This window comes from Sus scrofa, chromosome 18 (assembly GCF_054392235.1).
Source record: "Sus scrofa isolate SSC_HxYL_T2T_F1_AM1 chromosome 18, Sscrofa_HxYL_maternal_Yorkshire_Landrace_v2.0, whole genome shotgun sequence".
Lineage (NCBI taxonomy): Eukaryota > Metazoa > Chordata > Mammalia > Artiodactyla > Suidae > Sus > Sus scrofa.
Window position 1 is genome coordinate 44,182,090 of NC_139400.1, and position 19,150 is coordinate 44,201,239.

At 35.8% G+C, this 19,150-nt stretch overlaps 1 long non-coding RNA gene across 1 annotated transcript in view; it reads right to left on the reverse strand.

Moving 5' to 3' along the window:
- LOC102167929 (uncharacterized) overlaps nucleotides 1–19,150 on the reverse strand; it is an 87,559-nt gene that overhangs the window by 47,490 nt on the left and 20,919 nt on the right. Inside the window, exon 2 of the long non-coding RNA XR_309057.4 lies at nucleotides 16,647–16,717. This is a non-coding gene — a long non-coding RNA (uncharacterized LOC102167929). The remainder of the gene's footprint in view (nucleotides 1–16,646; nucleotides 16,718–19,150) is intronic.

The following is a 19,150-nucleotide window of genomic DNA, read 5'->3' on the forward strand; positions in this document are numbered from 1 at the left end:
TTCAAGTAATCTGAGATGGTCCTGGACAGTTTCAGTGACATATGGTTAACTGGCTTCCATACTTACCACGGCTGTTGTGATAGAGTAATAATGGGTTGTTTCTCCCAATTTCCTAGTTGTTATGTGGCTAAGGCTTTCATATTTTTCACATTGACAAACAGTTGCATGGAGGCAGCAATCACAAATACCTGAGAGTGGCATTTCCTAGGCATTCCTAGCTGCCATAATATGGCCTGATCAGGAAATTCCCCCTAAACTGGCAAAGTTAAAAAGTTATATGCCTTACCGCAAGATTTTCTGGCACAACATCTCTATGGGTGTGAGGGCAAAGGGAACCTTCACTTAACAGATGTCACATGGAACCTACACAAAGAGCCTGTGCTACTTTTTCCATACGTCAGAGAATTTTTCCTGGTTTCACTTCCTGTTTTCCATGAGAAATTGCTTCATGTTTTCTGAGTTTCATGCTAAAACACATCCTGATTCTACCTCCCTACATGACCTCTTGTTTTGAGGGTTCATCTTACCCATTTCATTTTGCCTTTTGATGCTTTATCAAATCTTAATATTTTGATTTATTTGCTTCAGAATTTTTGTGCAAACTAAAGCATTACAAATAGTGCTAAAGTCCCTTCATGCACATTTCTCATTCCAGTTCCTTTCTCCTGAGCAGTAGCTGCTTACCTGAATTTGATGTTTATCATTCTATCCATGTTTTATATCAATATTAAAAGCAAATGTATCCATAGACAGCTATATGACTTTGTTTTGCAGGTTTACTAAATTCATTGCCAGGCAATTTACTTTTTAAACTTAGCAATCTGTTTTTGAGATTTGTCCACATTATCTGTTTTAATTGCTATATTTAGTATTACCCCACCACAATTTATTTGTCCATTCTTCTGTTAATGAGTATTTTAAAACATTTTTTTGTTATTAAGAAATAATAAGGCAATAAAAATTCTTGTAATAGGTTTTCTTGTACAGATGTGCAAGAATTATCTGCATTACTCAGAAGTACAACTGCTTGATTGAAGGATACACACATTTGCTTTGCTTGCTGCTAACAAAATACTCTATAGCATATTTGTCCCAATTACAAACTCAGAAGCACTGCAGATGGTTTCCATTTCGCCATGGCGTCTCCAAAACTTTGCCTGGTCAGACTTAAAGACTTTTGCCTAATCTGTGACCTGAAAAATTGTATGTATAAATATATATAGATATAGATATAGATTGTACATCTCTGATTTCTTGTGAAGTTTAGCTTTTTTCTTTTCAGATTCTTTCTTGTGTGAATGGTCTGTTCTTTACACTTTTCGAATTTTTCTAATGGTCTGTTTTTCTTTTTTCTCTTATTAATTTAGGAGTCTTTTATTAATTCCCAATACTAATCATTTGACTGTTGTACTAAGTCTCTTTTCCCAGACCAAAGCTTAATCTTTTACATTTTTTTTGGTGTGGCATATTTTTTAGAATATAAGTTTAAGTTTAAAGGCAGTTAAACTGCTAATATTTCCTTTATGTAACATTTCATAATGTTTTTATCTTGTTTAAGAAGGTTTTTTCTACTCAAACTTCATAAAAATATGCTCTTACATTTTCTTCTACAAGTTGTAACGTTTTTCTTTTTACATTTAAGTTGTTAATTCACTAAAATTTCTTTTTGCATAGAGTGTGAGGGTGGGGCATAGGTCTATTTATTCTCATATAGATAACCACTTGTTCCACCGCAACATATTGAAACTGGTTTACCTTTTCCACATAATTTGTAATGTTACCTGTGCCACACATTAATTCTGCCAGTTCATCGTACACAAGTCTATCTCTGTGTTCCAGAAATATGTTTTTCCTGCCTATACCATACAGTACTCTCTTAATTAATATAATTTATAGCACGTAAGCCTTTTTTTTTCTTTTCTTTCTTTTTTTTTTGAAGGTCCGCACCTGAAGCACATGAAAGTTGTAGGCGTCAAATCAGTGCTGTAGCTGCCAGCCTACACCATAGCCACAGCAATGCCAAATCCGAGCCCCATCTGCAACCTACGGTGCAATTTGTGTCAATGCCAGATCCTTAACCCACTGAGTGAGGCCAGGGATTGAATCTGCATCCTCATAGAAACCAGTCGGGTTCTTAACCTGCTGAGCTACAATGGGAACTCCCTATAGCAAGTAAGCCTTGATACTTCATTGGACGCTTGTCCGCTTGTTGGAATCTTGTCCACACAGGATTATGTTGACAATTCTCTGTCCTTTATTCATCTACACTTATTTACGTATTGACTGCTAAATCCCTTAAATAACTGTTGTAATTTTAAGATATCAGTTGCATTTATAGGTTGCTTTGGAGGAATATTATTATCTTTTACACACATTTCCTCATTTCTTCAAGTTCCTATTCTGTCCTTCAATGATCTAATGTTTCTATGAAAGGTCTTACGTGTTTTTTGTTAGATTCATTCCTAGGTACTTTAGCGTTTTTGTTGATTCTGAGAATAGTGTCATTTCTTCTGTCTTTTCTAATCATTAATTACTTGGGTATCATAATGCTCTATATTTTTGTGGTTGATTTTGTACATCTAAGTTGTTAATTGGTCTTGCTGAGGATTCTTATCAGTCTGTATATATATTCTCCCCCCGATTCACTTGAATTTTCAACATAAATAGGCTCAACATCTGGAAATAAGAAAAAGCTTCTATTCATTTATAATTCTTACACATTTAATTTTGTTTTCTAATCTTTTTGTATTGGCTAGGACCTCTATAACTTAAAATATTGAGTAGGAACTGAAATAGCTGACACCCCTGTCTTGTGCCTCATTTAAAACAGAACAATATTAGGAGTTCCCATTGTGGCTCAGTGGTTAGCAAATCCGACTAGGAAGCATGATGTTGAGGGTTTGATCCCTGGCCTTGCTCAGTGGGTTAAGGATCCGGTGTTGCCATGAGCTGTGGTGTAGGTCGCAGACGTGGCTTGGATCCCTGCATTGCTGTGGCTCTGGCATAGGCTGGTGGCTACAGCTCCGATTTGACCCCTAGCCTGGGAGCCTCCATATGCCGCGGGAGTGGCCCAAGAAATGGCAAAAAGACAAAAAAATTAAAAAAAAAAAGAACAATATTAAAATAATTTTGATAAAGAAAATAAAGTAGGAGGATTAACTTTATCCAATGTTAAGGCTTATTGTGTAGTTTCAGTAATCAAGACAGTGTGGTATTAGCTAAGTGACGGACGTATGTCCATAGGATAGAATTGAGTAATCAGAATAGACCCACATAAATACGTCCAATAGATTCTTGACAATGGTACAAAACCAACCTAATATGAGAAGCATTTTCAAAATGAAGCTGGAGCAATCAGACATCCATAGTGGTAAAAATAAATAAATAAATAAATAAATAAATAAATAAATAAATTTTAGCCTAAGCATGTAAAATGTATCCATAAAACACCCAATAGTTTGGATACAAACTGTTATATTCGGAATGGGTGGGCATTGGGACCCTACTGTACAGGACAGAGAACTGTGTGTGATTGGGACACTTTGCTGTACAACAGAACTTGAAACATTGTAAATCAACTGTACTTTATATAAAAAAAAATTTTAATTGCAAAATGTAAACCTGTAGAAAAATTTTAGGAAAAAAATTCTAGAAAATTTGTGGAATGTAGGAAAGGTTAAGAGCTTATAGTTTATAGACATCATGCCAAATCATAACTAACTCATTTAAAAACTGACAAATTGAATCCCCTTGAGATAAAGTTAAATTTTTCAAAATAATTTGCTATAATAGTATTATTAATTATTATAAAATGTTATCAGAGCATTAATTTATCCAGGTATAATAAAATAAGATAGGTTTAAAGAGTTAGATTTTTCAAAGGAAACAATGAATACATATGTCTATGTAAAAATGAAAATATTTTATCACAAATAAAATACAGATACATATGAATTCAGTTTTAGGCTTGTAACATCTTCAGCGATCCAGATTGAAATTTTCCACAGAAAAGAAAATCATGGATATGGAGAACAGGCTTGTGGTTGCCAAGAGGGAGGGGGAGGGAGTGGGACAGACTGGGAATTTGGGGTTAATAGATGCAAACTATTGCCTTTGGAATGGAAAAGCAATGAAATGCTGCTTTATAGCACTGGGAACTATGTCTGGTCACTTGTGATGGAGCATGATAACATGAGAAAAAAGAATGTGTACATGTATGTGTGACTAGGTCACCTCGCCGTACAGCAAAAAATTGACAGAACACTAAATCAGCTATAATGGAAAAAATAAAATTACATAAAAAAATTTTAAAAGAACATGTGAATTTAAATATATTCTTATATCAGTTTAATTTCCCTGGTTCATTGAGGGTACTTAGGTGGAGAGAGGTGAGTATTTAAATCAACACATACCAATGTATAAACCTTTACTTAGCATATCTCTTATTCATAGTTACCTAGTGTGAAGATTAAGGTATAAAGATATATTACTGTATTTTATTTTCTCATTAGAAAATATTAGTACTGAGTACGCTATTTCTTTAAATAGAAGTCCCTCTCTTAATAAGACATATGCAATACTTTTGTAAAAAAAACCTCTTGAATTGCATCATTTTGATATTAATTCCAACAGATGATAAAATTAGACCTATGGCTTTGAGAAACTTCTCAAGCACTTTTGAAAATTTCATGTCTATATATTCTCCTTCAGAAGAATATACTAGCTGTCAAGACATCTGCTTTTAAAATAAACCTTAAAAAATAATTTAGCATTCATATAACAAGATTATGAAAATGGAAAACCACTTCTGATATAGTAAAGTGAAAACAGCCTGAAAAAATAGGTTTTCAGGGACAGAGAAAGCAGAACGAAAAAAAAGTGACCATAAAAGTGGGATAACAGAGAAAATCTAAAGAACCTGCACTAAAGGATTAGAAATAGGATTTAAGAAGTGCCAGGAAAGTAATAAAGGTGAAGAAAAGAAACTCAACAACGATAGTGAAGAGTGAAAGAATATGTTATGCACTTAGCTTGATAGCACTGCCACCCTGAAAAGCTAAAAAAAAAAAAAAAAAAATTGGGGATAGGTTTTAAATACATGTGCTGTAATAGTTAAAGTTTTCTGCAATATCCAGGGCAGGCTGGGATACTGCTGTGAACACTTCCAGAATGGAAGTGTTGCTATGAGGAGGCCAGTATGTGGTGACACAAGTGGGAGGGAAGATACTAGGTGACAAATTGTGTAGGAGAATTATTGGAAACAAACTATACAGAAAGATGGAGTCAGAGGTAGAAACAATTCTTATGAAGAAGGAGAAAAAAACAAGGGCCGTTTTAAAGAAATATTATGAAGCCACATCTTAGGAGAGGCACCATTCTTTAGTAAACTAAGCTAGAATGAGGGAGGCTGAAGAGGATGCTCACATGGTTTGAGGAAAAAAAAATGTATTCAGCTTCAAAGGAACATACTATTATTTCTTATTTCTGTTTTTGTATGAATTCTGAAATGTGCTCATCTTACCACATTGTTATATCCTACTCTGCATGTTGGATTCTAAGTTCAAAGTCCTTTTTTAGTTTTGAGGATTTATTTAGGGATTGCATGTTTCCAACTCTTGAACATAATCTCAATCTAGCTACAGTTATGTGTTCTTTTATAAACTGACAGATTTTACTGTGGGTGGGGTTGGTTAAAAGAATGTGGCATAGGAGTTCCTGTCATGGCTCAGTGGTTAACGAATCTGACTAGCATCCATGAGGCTGCAGGTTCGATTCCTGGCCTTGCTCAGTGGGTTAAGGATCTGGCGTTGCCATGAGCTGTTGTGTAGGTTGCAGATGTGGCTCAGATCCTGTGTTGCTGTGGCTCTGGTGTAGGCCAGTGGCTACAGCTCCAATTCAACTCCTGGGGCCCTCCATAAGGTGCAGGTGTGGCCCTAAAAAGCAAAAAACAAAAAAAAAATGAGACATAGATGGTCTGATGTGAGATATGATATGAAAAGCAATGGAACCATCTCTTCTTCACTTGCCAACACCTTTTTCACCTAGTGCCACATTCTGAAATTCTGCCACTGATATTGGACTGTTTTGGACTATTCTTCATGAGTGTACTAATAGTGTAATGTATTTGAAATTAACAGACAATTCCTATTAATGTAAAGGAAGAGCAACTGGGAGGCATGAAAGTACTGGTCTCAAACCTGGGATTCAAAATGAAAGAAAAGAGTTGTTTTGTTTACCATTGCATATACAGTGCTTAAGAGAGTATACACTCAGTAAATATTGGATGAATGAATAAATGAAAGGGGTAAAGAAGTATATTTATATAATTTAATATTATATAGTGGTAAAAAATGGACAAAAGATGCAATAACAGGAATGAATCTTTGCTGTATAATATTCAAGAGAAATAGTAAGTACCCTGAATTGAGCATAAAGTTAAAACGACTAACACACACACACACACACACAACAGACATTCCTGTGCTCTACTTTTTAGGAATACATATATTTGTAATAAGTTAAATAAAGGAAAGCCAGAGAATGATGGATACAGGATTCAGGTTATAGGGGAGGCAGGAGGATGACTTAGAGATTATTTTATGAACTTTATGGTAAAATCAAATTAAATCTTAAGGTCCTAGACTCTATTTGGATAATAGTTTCAAGAGTGCTTGTTAGAATATTACAAAGAAATAACTAAGTAAATAGAAATGCATGGATTAATGATGTATTACTAACCCAAAGATGACCAGTACACTAGAAGTTCAAACTTACTAAACACATGCATACATAGAAGGAAAGAGAAAGAACTCAAAGTTTAGACTGAGATATGCTAAAAACAAATGGCTTGCACCACAGCACTTACCTCTGGCTCAAGGAATGTGGAATAGCAGACAGCTAGTGAGGAACATGCCCCTTCATAGTTTTACGTAAAAGGTAATATATAATTTTTCCCACCAGGGGTCTTGAATGGTAGGTAGCTATTGAAAAAATCCTAGAGTGGAGTTGCCTGCATAAACTCAAATCATATGCTGTCATTGAGGCTAATTAGAACTCTGTAACTTACTGTTTCTTTTTTGGTCTGGCTTTCAGAAAACACGGATTTTAACATCATGGTCAATCATTGGAAATCTTTGTTTTCACAGTTCTAAAATCTTCCACATTCTTTTCATAAATGTAATTTTATATTTTTTAAAAGAAGTTAATTAACTGTTTTGTACATTATAAATACTTTAATATATTTTTAATGAAGTGGGATTAATAAAAGTACATGTAACAAATGACTAAAGCCTTTAGTTTAGAAATTGGGAAATAATTCACTGCAAATGCTAGCAGAAACCACTTGGATTGTGATGGGTGGGGGGGATGTTTTTTCTGCAATAATGTGTTAGCTATTTCACTTCAATCAGTAAGGATAATATTTATAACACATTGAGCAAGTAACATATGCAGCTGAAATAACTGAAGAAGATAACTGACCTCACCTTTTGATTACATGTTTCAAAACATATGTTTTAGTCTTGTGATTAGCTTGAGATAGCCTCTTAAATTTTTTTGTTTCTTCTAGATACCATTGTAAAAAAAATGTGGGCTTCTGGTTTCAAGATGGTAGCAAGCAGAAATTTCTGTTACCTTCTACTTTCTAAAATGACCCTCAAAGTAATAGAGAAAGCAAAAAAGAAACAGAAATACAAAGTTGATCTTCACTAAAAATAGGTGACTTCACTATTCCTAACCATAAGATGTGAGAACCAATAGAGTTATTAAGTGACTTAGCAAGCGGAAGATGGTGTGACTTGGTGTCTGTGGAGAATGCTACCCATGAAGTCTTAAGAAGACTTACACCAGACACCTGGGGGTCTGTTTTTTTGTGTGTGTTTGTTTGTGAAAGCCTGTGTAACTGCTCATCTTTAGTCCCTGCACAAGTTAGGAGGCAGACCTGGTAGAAATTGAAACAGAGCCAAAGTAAGCTACATGATTTCCTGAGTTCAGTGTAAATTAAAATGTTGTTCCCTTATTCAAAAATGAAGAATTTCAGGGTGGCTACATTAGAGACATAAAGTACAGAGCCCTTCTAAGTGCAACTATATAGATGGTACACCCATGAAGCTGCCTCTGCTCAAAGTCTCCAAACTCAGAAACACCAAGCTGTGAGGAGGGCAGGAGTGAAGTATGTTACTGAAAATGAAATTATATTAATATCTGCGTACTCAAGGATGAGGTACTAATCCTGCCATTTTTAATTATAGCCTTACTGTCATTCAGGCTATCCACTCCCTTGAGAAGTGTGGAGGACCTACCTACAGAGAAACTGAATATTTAGAAGATGGAGAAGGATACCAGCATTTGGTACTTCCCAGCATAAAATCTATGCACTGGCTGCCCAAATGCACACAGTGACAGACCACCTGCAAACAACCTCCATACACCCATATAAAAAGAGCTTCAGGAAGCTTTTCATGTTTCACTAAGAAAGAGTTACAAGGCATTTGAGTAAATAATCAAACAACAACAGCAACATAAAAAGAGCTATAAACAGAGGAAAAAGATCAAAGGGAAAAGAGACAATGTAGGTGATAGAAATAATATTTTGAAAGGAAAATATTAATATTTTAAAAGTCATATTCATAATAGTGTCAGATTGTCATGTTCCTTTATACTTTCTTTTGTAACAGAGGAACTGGAAGCTGGGAAACCTCCTTTCTCAAAATCTCTGCCAGCAGATTCAATGCCAATGAGAGGCTCTTTCATGATTCACATTCAGAAGGCAGAAGAACAACTAAAGCTGTTAGGGCTACTTCAAGATTGGAAAGCAAGAATGTGATTTTAAGAGGCAGCAGGTGTGCAGTTTTGCCAGTGGCTTTCAAGCATTCTCTTGTGAAAATTGCTTTGGTGCTGCAGACATCAATCATGGTTTTCTAAGATTCCTATATCTTCCTCATTTCCTGAAAACTAGGGGTGGCTTTATTTTATCTATGTTTCATAGCCTTTCCATAAAATTAAGAAACCATTTCTCTCAATTACATACATTCCTATTTAAAATATCTAGTGGAGTTTATGTTTTCCTGATGGATCTCTGACTGATAAAACAATAGGTAACATTTATATAGTATTTTTATGCAGCAAGAACTGCTCTTTATTGTATTTTATGTTTGAGGTTTATCTAATTTATTTTTAACTATAATTTTTATATTATTCAAATTTCAAACTATTAGAAAGATACATACATGACACAATGATATGTGTTTTGTCTTTCTATATTCCATATTCCCATCCCCAAAATATGTAACAATGTGAAATATATTTATGTTTATCATTCCAGTTTTTCTAGTTGAAAATATCAATATCTGGAGTTCCTGTTGTGGCACAGTGGAAACAAATCCGACTAGGAACCATGAGGTTGCAGGTTTGATCCCTGGCCTTGCTCAGTGGGTTAAGTATTCCACATTGCCATGAGCTGTGGTGTAGGTCTCAGATGCAGCTCAGATCTGGTGTTGCTGTGGCCCTGGCATAGGCCAGCAGCAACAGCTCTGATTAGACTCCTAGTCTGGGAACCTCCACATGCTGTGAGTATGGCCCTAAAAAGACAAAAAAAAAAACAAACATATATATATATATATATATATCAATATTTGGAATAAAAAAATAGATGAAAATAGAAGAGAAATAATGTGATATTATGCTATATGTTTGAAGGATTTAAAATCCACCTAATGGGAAGGCTATAAAGAAAATGGATGGGGTATTACACAAAAATACTGCTCTTCAAAAATTTTCTAGACCTGAAAGATATAGTTATATTTGCTAACTTTTTCTTTGAGTCCTCAGCACACAGTTCTGCCTGAAGGCATGTGAGGACACGAGAGATAAACATCAGGGATACAAAAAAGATCTCACAAATTTTGGAAAGGAGAAACATTACATGCAGAGAACTGGGCATCAAACTGGCATCAGACTTTTTAAAAGGAGTATTGGAAACTAGAGATAATGAAATAATGCCTTCAATATTTGAGTAAAATGGTTTTAACCCAAATTTTTATACCCAGCCTAAGTATCAATCAAGTATGAAGGTAATATCAGGATATTTTATTGATCCAAATTCTCAAAATTATTAAGCTTCTCTGTAATCCTACTTAGGAAGCCACTGGAAGATATGCTCCATCAAAATGAGGAAGAAAACAAAAACAGAGAAAAATATAGGATTCAGGAGATAAGAGATACAACATAGGAAAGAGAAGTAGGCATTTCAAGGACGATGGTTTTATAGTACCAAACTTGGTAGGCAATAGGCTATATAGGAACATGAGGAAAGAAGGAAGAGGATGAAACTGATAAAGACAGCCTGAAGTTTGATGTCAGGAATTATGTAGAAGATTTGAAGAAAACCAAGCAGATGGAAAATAAAAGGGTAGGTATTTTCTCTGAGAAATATAAAAATTACATAGGAAGGAAGTATAATCAAGCACACAAACTTAGACCAACAATGAACCATATATGCACAGCCATATTAATGGAAACACTAAATGCTAGTTTAACAACAACAGAAGTTCATTTAATAAGAATAACAGGAAAAAGGAAAGGAGATGAGGGGGAAGTGACAGATTGCTGGTTTCCATAATCACTACTTTGACAAAGGTTAAAAGAATTGATTGAGGATGAGATCAGATATAAACACTTTCATAAATAATGCATTTATTTATTTCTCCAAATAATTCAGATTATGAATGTTAACACAGCTGCAGATTCTAGGTTTTTAAGATTGACTCAGGGAGAATATATTATGAAAATAATGCTTGAGAAAGTTTCCATCAGACTCTATGGAAACATGACTCTTACCCTGTAGGACCACCTTTTAGGTATATCCTGCACTTAGGATGCTGTGGTCATGTATTAGAATATGCTGGGGAGTTCCCATCGTGGCTCAGTGGTTAACGAATCCGACTAAGAACCATGAGGTTGCCGGTTCGCTCCCTGGCCTTGCTCAGTGGGTTAACGATCTGGCGTTGCCATGAGCTGTGGTGTGGGTTGCAGACATGGCTCAGATCCCGCGTTGCTGTGGCTCTGGCGTAGGCTGGGGGCTACAGCTCCGATTCAACCCCTATCCTGAGAACCTGCATACGCCACAGGAGCGGCCCAAGAAAAGGCAAAAAGACAAAACAATAAATAAATAGAATATGCTGGGCCTGGCATTTCTTGTCAGTATTAAAGTTTCATGAAATAATGTGATACATTTAGGCATGAATATATTTCTCTTCCATTACCTTTAGATTCTCCTGGCTACTTTTTTCTATTTCAAGCACATTCCTAAATGAAATGCTACTTAGCTAGAATAAGGGTCAAATACCTCAAATTCTCCAGGATTAAGATTTTAGGTCACAATGATTCTGTGAAGCCTTTTATCACTATTTTCCTTTTTAAACTATGTAAGGTATTACCTCAACCATTAAAAATATAAAAATGCTAATGAATTCATTTTTATTTTAAAAACAAATAAATTCTGATATTTCAAAATCAAGTGTAACAATAAGGCTCTTAATGTCTTTCATGCATAGGATACATAGGGACACATTTTCAGATGGACGATCAATACAATATTACTCTTTTCCCAGAATTTTCACTAATAACTTGCAATACATTTCAGCAATTCCTTAACAAATAATTTTTATATGCTTCTGGTACTCTGTTAAGTACCCTTTTACAGTCACAGAAGACAGATAAAGAGAGAGAGAGATTTGAAGGAGATAATCAAATCTAAATCTGATCAATGGGTGCAAAATAACAGTTAACTCTTTTCCATCTTATTTCTTACATCTTAATCTTTTGTGGGACCCCAACTTATCAAAGAAAAGGAGCTCCTAAAAAAGACCACACATTTATTTCTAGCTTCCTAAATAATATTTCACATATATGCCCCCCAAGATCAAATTTTCATTTTAATGCCCCTATAATATGGAAATAGTGAGGACTTGAAGTGCTCTCCTTGCTTTGGTCAGAATTTAACTGGCTCAGTGGGAATTTTTCCATCATTCAGAAAAGACCATAAAGGAATCATCCGAGCTGTTTGCTTAGCTCATTGACCACTCTTCTAGCTAGGGATAATGAAGCTTGATAGTAATGTGCTAAAATCATTTCTCCCTATGAAAGCTTTCAAATCTTACACTGTAAACTAAATTTGATGATCTTTAAAGTGTTCCTCAAAAAACTTGCATTGAACCAGCTAGATCCTTAATTTTTTCCCATGGTTCTTCTCAGGCATTTAAAATGCTTCCCCCCCCCCCTTGTGTATTTAAGCAAATATTTTTTAAGAAGCTATGAACATGTTGATGTGATTCAAGGATAAAGACCACTTTCAAGTTGGTTTTAATATTGGTGTTGGCTTATGACTAAATATTAGCTTGTTTGGATTATCCATTTATCACAAGGTAAGACAGAAAACATTTTAATCTTTCCCATATTTTTTCATTTTCCTTAGGCAATCACAAACTGTTTAAAATCCCTGTAGTTTATCCCAGAGTAACACATAACTTTATACTCCTTCTAAGTGATTCTTTTTAGCAAACACCATTTTCCTTCCTTTTTAAATGCAAGCATAAAGCAGCCTAACATTTGTCAAAGTTCTTATACTAGACAGGGGATAGCATGTCATCTGGTTTATTCTGCAATTTTAAAGCAGGAACATACTGCTGATTATATTATCAAATGCAGCCAGCTGTAGTTTGAGATAGCCTATTAGTGAGAGAGGCTGATATAACCAATCAACAAATAAACAGGTAAAAACCTTCTCATTTCATTTGATGTGATTCTGACAAATGAGAGGAACATAACCCCATTAGCATTAAAAACAATAAGGTAGAAAACCACTCACAGAAAAATCAGCGAGGCAAAATTAGATCATGGTCCAATTGCTTCCCTTCTTTAGTAGACTTTTCACTCTGAAACCACCTGCCCTGGAATGTCTAAATTCTGCACCAGGCCAATATAATTATTGCTGTATTATTTTGACTTTCTTAGATAAGTTTGTCTTCAGGTGGTGAATGGCCATATTATAATTTACAGGAACATGGATCAGTGATAAATATTAATAGAAGTTCATCAAGCAGTTGCTTTAGTCATTAGAGCAATAGCTGGTTGGTGTTCTCCTGCTATTGCAGAATCTTCATAAAAACTTTTATACCTAAAGATGGCTGTGGTCTGGTATAAATGTGCAACTCTTCACAGAGTTATCATAGGCAAATCTGGACTGCTTTTTCATTTTCTGGAAAATCATGTACAAAGCAAAATTGTTACAGGGATATCTTGCCTTTAAGTTGCAATTAGGGAAACAATATATCTTAAGTGAAATAAATATTGAGAAGAGAGTAGGTATAGTGCTGTCTGGATGGATATGACCGTCATTAGGAATCTGGACAAAATTTTAAAGTCTAGAACAGATCTGAGCAGTAGTAAGTAGAAACAGTTAAAGCTTCCAGAATGGAAGGAAAATGGTTATTCTTATATAGTTATGCAGTGGCTCTGAGGTGGTGTGTATTCTGAGATTTACAGAAACTTGAGCAGATTTTGATCATTGATCAACTGGTCAACAGCTGACCGTTTATTAGCACCCAAGCTATAAAAAGCAATATACTAAACACCACAGATGATATAAGTATTAATGGGCAAATTAGGGTGGAAATGATGAGAATCAAATTAGTGGGATCAGAAATGCACAGACCTTCAGCATAACCATGTACAGGAATCGGCAAGGTGGTCCAGGTCAATAGTGATTTATAATTCATCACTGCTTCTCGTGGACAGGTAGATTTCTACTGTCTATTGGTTTCTGCTCTGTTGTCAAGATTTAACCAGATCTCTCATATTTGAGCAGCCCTTCTGGCTTGGGCTTTTTCTCTTTCCTTCAGAGTCCTCCACTTGGTTTGGTTACAGAGAGCCAGCTTGATAAAGCAACATTTCCTAAACTCACTGGAACATAACAGTCATTGGGGCACTTGTTATATGCAGATTTCCTACTGAATCAATAGGACAGAAACTGTATTAGGAGAAAAAAAAAACTCCCTAATTGACTCCCATGCTAAGATCAGTATAGAAAACATGATGAATGTTTCAAGAAATGAGTATTTTAAATAATACTTTAGCTACCCCCCTCCCAGAGTATCAAGCAGTGGAGGCAGTTTAGAAGACTCAGTATTCTCTAAGTTATTCAACAGTCATTACCTCTTCTAAGGTCTTTAGTTGTTGAAGATGTGTCTGTGAAAAAGTCACAACACAGTCCTTGGCCTCAAGGAATTTAAGAGGTATGTTAATAGTTACATGTGGCTTTATTATTATTTGTAAACTAAGTAAGAAAATGTACAGGCTGGCGTAAGCTTACCTCACACATACTCCATGCAATAATTCTATTGTCAATATTATGACAGTTATTTAATTAGATAATGTTGATAAACACAGACTGCTCAAGATAAGAAAGGAGCAAAATTTACCTCTCCAAGACAAGAGTGCTAGAGTGTGGGCTTCTATGGCCATGCTGAGGAAGTTAATCCTAGGTACTGCTGCTGCTCAGCTAGCAGTTCAGAGTGGTTTAGATATAGCTGTAATACAAGATGGAATTCAAGATTGATAGCTAACAAGTTTCATAAATGGCATTTTGCTTCCTTTTATATTTCTGAGTCAAGTATTTATTTTGATCTCCCACCTTCTTTGTTTATTAATCCCATCATATACCTAACACCTATTCATAGATGAATTATTTGCGTGCCAATTGTAAATCTGATATATCCACAGAGCTAGATCTTTCTTCATCCTCTGCCCCAGTATGGTGAAAATCATGCATAGTTGACAGCTTCTACCTATTTCTTCTGGGAGCACAGATGTCTGAGCCTCCTGATGGTCTAGGAGTATTGTGTAGAAATATGTAAACTAACAAAAGATTATGTCTTCTTCTCCTTCCTTTATTTTCCTTTATCTGTCTGGTGAAGATTAACATTTTCCTTCTCCAAGATTTAAGCCCAGGGTGCCAGAAAAAATAATGTGTATGCTATTAGGTAGAAAGAAAATTAAGATTCATTTAATTAGAGCCAAGGATGAGAAATCATGAGCAGATGATAGGCTGAAGTTCTCAGACGAGGCACTGGTGATGGGATTAGGCTCAGGAAGGAATCTGTAGTGCTTTTTCCCCTTTTCTTAGAAACTGAATGACGCTGAGACAGCAGAGACATGGCGCTGGGTCTCCACTTAGTTTATTCTCAGAGACACATCTCAGCCTCATGCACCTGCAATGAAGAGGCCTATGAATTTCTACTTTGCCTTTAAGTTAATTTTTTTGTGGTCTGATGCTCATGCTATACCAAAAAATGGAGAACTGTCTGGAGAGTTTGTAATTCCATTTTTAACAGTTTTTAATTCTTTTGTTTTAATTCTTTAAAGGCTTTAAATTAGTCTAGGAGGATCTGTGGGAAAATCCTGGTTCATATGTGATAGCATGACATCTGCCCAGATGGTTATGCCATGGAGGCAGGAGGGGATGTTACAAATAAGGATTTCTTTTTTATTTCTTTCTTTTTTTTTTTTTTTCCTGAAGAACTTGTTGTTAAATATTTACTAGCATACCACTGTCACAGCAGAGCTTTCCTCATCTCCTGCACACAACTGGTGGCCATCTCTTCATCTGTACAGCTTAGAGGGGTCTCTGTGCACAAGCTTGCATTAGTCAGCAGTAGTGTCAGTGCACAACTCTGAGCACAGATATTAACATGCACCTCCATGTGTGATCTGGCCCTGGCTGCAAATGGGGTGCAACTCACATTTCTGTGTGGCCAGTTTTGGGGGCCCCACCTCACGGTTGCCAAGCCAGTTTCTCAGGACATGAAATGAGACAAACAAGAAGGCAACAGCTGTCCCTGGGATAGAAAAGATCAATAACCAATGGGTGTCTAAAAGCAACCTGGCAAGTCATAATTCAACGCTTTACAAATATTTTCTCCTGCCAATCTGAATTCGGAAAGGAACAACAAGAAATTTTAGCTCGCCCTCTTGACCAGGCACCAGAGAGGGATCTGGGGGAGCTGACTTTGATAAGAATTCTCACCCTCTGCTGACTTCTGCAGCTTTCCCAGGATCCCAGCTGCAGGCTCTGGAGTGAGTAGGGTGTTCCAGCAGATCCCACTCTGGTCACCAGAAACTATAGAAGAGGAAAAATAACTTCCCCTCTACCTTTTACAGTGAGTGGCTGGCTGAGACCCTTTTTACTCTAGAGCATATTTTAAATGGATATTATCCAAGATGGTCGGAAGTTCTCCACTGTAATCCAAGGTTATGTTATTCATTATGTCATTCAAGGTTAACCTATTTGCTTATCTTTAAAGCCAAATTTAATTCACCTGAGGCTTCACATTGGACCCAGTCCAGTTTAAGTAAGATTCAGTCTTGCCCCTGATCCAGTCCAGTTTCTAAGTCAGACCCAAACCAGTTTTTTAAGTCTGAATTAGTATGATTCGGCTGGCTTCTGGACTCAGTCCAGAAGAACTGCTCAAATAAAGTCTGCAAACTTGTAATGTGAATACTGCAGGGTTAGAATGCAAGGACTTACCTACCACCTCCACAGGCAGCAAAAAAAAAAAAAAAACAGCCAGCTCAAGGGGCTCAACTGGTACCTGGTATATCTTGCTTATTGCTCTTGGGGGTTGTCTGAGGTCTCCTTCAATTCCTTCTTCTGATATCAACACTGTTAAAAGATAAACCAAAGTATTAAAAATCTGAGTTTATTTGAGCAAAAATGGATTCCAATCAGGTAGTATCCAATCTACCAGAGAGACAGGAGCTCCAAGAAACTCCACAAAATGAAAGACAGAGGGAGCAGGAACAAGGAAGATTGTTCTTCTTAGGAACTAAGAAGGAACTAGGTGAAGAAGTGGGTTGCTTACCACAAAATTACCTGCTTTTAAGGGATGGCAGGGGGCCCTCAGGCAGATTACTTAACTAATCAGGTGATTCCTGATTGACCAGTTTGATTCCCTTTCTGAGGGAGCTGAAACAGTAATTAAGTCTTTATTTGGTGACATGCGGCTTGGAAAAAGTGACTCCATTTTGGGTCTATTTTCTTGTTTCTAACATCTACTAGTGGTAATTTCCAGGGCTACAAGACGTTGAGTAGTATTAGTAAATATTTGCAGAAACAAGTAGCCAAGTACCCCAAATTAATTCACTTCCAAGCTTCGAGCAATTATAAAATTCAATTTAAAATTAAATTGTATTTTTATTATTCCTACTGATTTCTCATGGATAGAATCATTGTGTATAGTTTTACTTTTATTAGTGTTTCTGTGTTCCTTTAAAATGGACTATTTATTACCCTTTTTTGACTATAAAATTGCAGGTTTCCTTCCTAGCATGTTGCCTAGTTTTGTGTTAATATATTTTTACAGGTAGCTGCACATGGTTGCTTTTTGTATTTGTAAATAATTAGATGTTCTTTAAGCTGTGTATAAATCTTCTTAGGTAGATTTAAATCATATGTTAGAGACAATACCACCATAATGACATCCTGCAGGGTAGGGTAAACTATCAGAGGAACATGTTTCAAAAAGATTCTTAATGCTAATTACAAGTTTTTCCCTCTTATCAAGAAGTCAAAAGTCTGTTGATATTTGTGACTATGTCAGAATACTTATCTCAAATGCTGGCCTATACTGTAAGGAAGTATATTGGTAATTGGTTAAAGTCAAGTTTGCATCTTCTAACATTTTTCTCTTTGTCCTGTGCTTTTGAATATGAGTTGCTGGTGGTCAAGAGAATCATTTGTCTTGCTGAATGCTCATTTGTCAACTAGGACACCTCTGAGTTTGTGGAGGACAACGTTTAAAATCTTATCTATTAAAACTCTTTCCTAGAGCTATAGCTTTGTAGTTTTAAGCAAGAAATTTAAATTCACATAAATTGAGTTTTTATCTATTGTTTATCCAGTACAATGCCATATTTATTTTTATTTTCTCTATTGCTATTTTCTGATGTTTTAAACCATCATTTTCCCTTGAAGGAAAAAAAAATAACAAAATGAGCACATTTGTGTTATTCCAAGAAACAGCATTTTTTCTCTTTTTTTTTTTTTTTTTTTTAAGGGCTGCACATAGGGCATATGGAAGTTTCCGGGCCAGGAGCTGAAATGGAGCTGCAGCTGCAGGCCTGTGCAGCAGCTGCAGGCCTGTGCAACAGCCACAGCCACAGTAGACCTGAGCTGCATCTGCAATCTATGCCACAGCTCAAAGCAATGCCAGATTCTTAACCTACCAAGTAAGGCCAGAAATCAAACCCGCATCCCCATGGAGACTCTGTCCTGGTCTTAACCAGCTGAGCCACAACAATAACTCCCCAAGGCACATTCTTCACCATGCCTTTTCACACCTTTAGCCATATATCCTGGGGATTACTGATGACAAATGAAAAGGAGGAACAAATATTTTATAAAAATCTTGCCTAATATTCTTTGAAAATGTTAGTGATCAAAATCCAAATACATGCAAAACTTAGGGAAATAGGCTCATGCTACCTCTATGTGAGAATGTGTGGTTTAACAACTCATCTTGATTAGTTCTTTTTACTTTTTTCATTAGTTTACTAATTATTTATTTTTATTTCCTTAAAATTAGAAACTCGCCAGTAGATCCTCAATAGTGTGTCCCATGTACCTGAAAACATGGACATCACCGTGTTTGTTTTTTCCTTTTTGTACTTTGGACATTCCTTTTCCTTACTTGCTGTTTTATTCTCTTCCCACTTCCTAAATGAATGCTGACCCACATTCTATTATTATCCTCCTGTGTGTATGGTTCTATATTCTCTGTCTCATGCGAATTTCATCCATTTCTACATCTACTACCATTGCTTCTATGCATATAATTTGCACAAGTATAAGACTAGTCCAGACCTTCTTTCTAAATTTCAAACCAGCATGCCTGACCTTTCCAACTGTTTGTTTGAAAACTCCTTAATATTAACATATCAAAAAATGAACTTGTTTTTACTTCACATATTTCTTCTTCCCCTTGCTACCAGTATTCTTTCAGTAAGCCAGGCTCAAAACCCAGAGATCAGATTTGTTTAACACACAATCTTTTGCTTTGTATTTTCATGCCAGTTCCAAAAAAGGTCATATACATTT